We start from the raw sequence: 3,339 nt of genomic DNA, 5'->3' as shown, positions 1-3,339 counted from the left end.
ATCTTAATGCCCAATATGTAAGCAGCTTCACCGAGGTCTTTCATTCAAAACTCTTATTCAAGTATCCCTTATGCTATCCAGAAATTCTATATCATTTCCAATCAGTAATATGTCATCCACATATAATATTAGAAATGCTACAGAGCTCCCACTCACTTTCTTGTAAATACAGGCTTCTCCAAAAGTCTATACAAAACCAAATGCTTTGATCACACTATCAAAGCGTTTATTCCAACTCGAGAGGCTTGCACCAGTCCATAAACGGATCGCCAGAGCTTGCACACTTTGTTATCTCCCTTTGGATCGACAAAACCTTCCGGTTGCATCATATACAACTCTTCTTCCAGAAATCCATTCAAGAATGCAGTTTTGACATCCATATGCCATATTCATAATCATAAAAACGGCAATTGCTAACATGATTCGGACAGACTTAAGCATCGCTACGGGTGAGAAGGTCTCATCGTAGTCAATCCTTGAACTTGTCCGAAAACCTTTTGCGACAAGTCGAGCTTTGTAGACAGTAACATTACCGTCAGCGTCAGTCTTCTTCTTGAAGATCCATTTATTCTCAATTGCTTGCCGATCATAGGGCAAGTCAACCAAAGTCCATACTTTGTTCTCATACATGGATCCCATCTCAGATTTCATGGCTTCAAGCCATTTTGCGGAATCTGGGCTCACCATCGCTTCTTCATAGTTCGTAGGTTCATCATGATCTAGTAGCATGACTTTCCAGAACAGGATTATGTACCACTCTGGTGCGGATCTTACTCTGGTTGATCTACGAGGTTCAGTAGTAACTTGATCTGAAGTTCCATGATCATCATCATTAACTTCCTCACTAGTTGGTGCAGGCGTCACAGAAACCGATTTCTATGATGTACTGCTTTCCAATAAGGGAGCAGGTACAGTTACCTGATCAAGTTCTACTTTCCTCCCACTCACTTATTTCGAGAGAAACTCCTCAAGAAAGGATCCATTCTTGGCAACAAATGTCTTGCCTTCGGATCTGTGATAGAAGGTGTACCCAACAGTCTCCTTTGGGTATCCTATGAAGACACATTTCTCCGATTTGGGTTCGAGCTTATCAGGTTGAAGCTTTTTCACATAAGCATCGCAGCCCCAAACTTTCAGAACGACAACTTTGGTTTCTTGCCAAACCACAGTTCCTAAGGCGTCGTCTCAACGGATTTTGATGGTGCCCTATTTAACGTGAATGCGGTCGTCTCTAGAAGCATAACCACAAAATGATAGCGGTAAATCAGGTAAGAGACATCATAGATCACACCATATCTAGTAAAGTATGATTACAACGTTCAGACACACCATTACGCTGTGGTGTTCCGGGTGGTGTGAGTTGCGAAACTATTCCGCATTGTTTCAAATGTAGACCAAACTCGTAACTCAAATATTCTCCTCCATAATCAGATCGTAGAAACTTTATTTTCTTGTTACGATGATTTTCAAATTCACTCTGAAATTCTTTGAACTTTTCAAATGTTTTAGACTTGTGTTTCATTAAGTAGATATACCCATATCTTCTTAAATCATCTGTGAAGGTGAGAAAATAACAATATCCGCCACGAGCCTCAACATTCATCGAACCACATACATCTGTATGTATGATTTCCAACAAATCGGTTGCTCTCTCCATAGTTCCGAAGAATGGCGTTTTAGTCATCTTGCCCATGAGGCACGGTTTGCAAGTACCGAGTGATTCATAATCAAGTGGTTCCAAAAGTCCATCAGTATGGAGTTTCTTCATGCGCTTTATACCGATATGACCTAAACGGCAGTCCCACAAATAAGTTGCACTATCATTATCAACTCTGCATCTTTTGGCTTCAACATTATGAATATGTGTATCACTACTATCGAGATTCATAAGAATAGACCACTCTTTTAAGGGTGCATGACCATAAAAGATATTACTCATATAAATAGAACAACCATTATTCTCTGATTTAAATGAATAACCGTCTCGCATCAAACAAGATCCAGATATAATGTTCATGCTCAACGCTGGCACCAAATAACAATTATTTAGGTCTAATACTAATCCCGAAGGTAGATGTAGAGGTAGCGTGCCGACCGCGATCACATTCGACTTTGGAACCGTTTCCCACGCGCATCATCACCTCGTCCTTGCCAGTCTTCGCTTAATCCGTAGTCCCTGGTTTCGAGTTGCAAATATTAGCAACAGAACAGTATCAAATACCCAGGTGCTACTGAGCATTAGTAAGGTACACATCAATAACATGTATATCACATATACCTTTGTTCACCTTGCATCCTTCTTATCCATCAAATATTGGGGCAGTTCCGCTTCAAGTGACCAGTCTGCTTGCAGTAGAAGCACTCAGTTTCAGGCTTAGGTCCAGACTTGGGTTTCTTCTCCTGAGCAGCAACTTGCTTCTGTTCTTCTTGAAGTTCCCCTTCTTCTTTCCTTTTCCCTTTTTCTTGAAACTAGTGGTCTTATTGAACCATCAACACTTGATGCTCCTTCTTGATTTCTACCTCCGCAGCCTTTAGCATTGCGAAGAGCTCGGAATTGTCTTATTCATCCCTTGCATATTATAGTTCATCACGAAGCTCTTGTAGCTTGGTGGCAGTGATTGAAGAATCTGTTAATGACACATCAACCTGGAAGATTAACTCCCAATTGAATCAAGTGATTATTATACCCAGACATTTTGAGTATATGCTCACTGACAGAACTGTTCTCCTCCATCTTGCAGCTATAAATAATAACTTTATTATTGCCTCTAGGGCATATTTCCTTCAGGTAGCACACAAAGTGTTCCTCCGGTAAACGGGAGTTGCATAATCTCATAGTCATAGGAACATGTATAAGTCATGAAGAAAAGCAATAGCAACATACTAAACGATCGGGTGCTAAGCTAATGGAATGGGTCATGTCAATCAGATCATTCAACTAATGATGTGACCTCGTTAATCAAATAACAACTCATTGTTCATGGTTAGGAAACATAACCATCTTTGATTAACGAGCTAGTCAAGTAGAGGCATACTAGTGACACTTTGTTTGTCTATGTATTCACACATGTATTATGTTTCCGGTTAATACAATTCTAGCATGAATAATAAACATTTATCATGATTATAAGGAAATAAATAATAACTTTATTATTGCCTCTAGGGCATATTTCCTTCAGATACGCCCCGTAGAAGGCCCATGGATCCTACGGCCCGTATGAGGCCCATGGATAGTACGGCCCGTAGAAGGCCCATGGATCGTACGGCCCGTAGAAGGCCCATGGACCCTAAGGCCCGTATAGAAGGCTGATGGATCCTACGGCCGGACGAAGGCCCATG

This window comes from Triticum urartu, chromosome 1, assembly GCF_003073215.2.
Source record: "Triticum urartu cultivar G1812 chromosome 1, Tu2.1, whole genome shotgun sequence".
Lineage (NCBI taxonomy): Eukaryota > Viridiplantae > Streptophyta > Magnoliopsida > Poales > Poaceae > Triticum > Triticum urartu.
The sequence above is the reverse complement of the archived record's forward strand: the minus strand, read 5'-3'. Positions refer to the sequence as shown.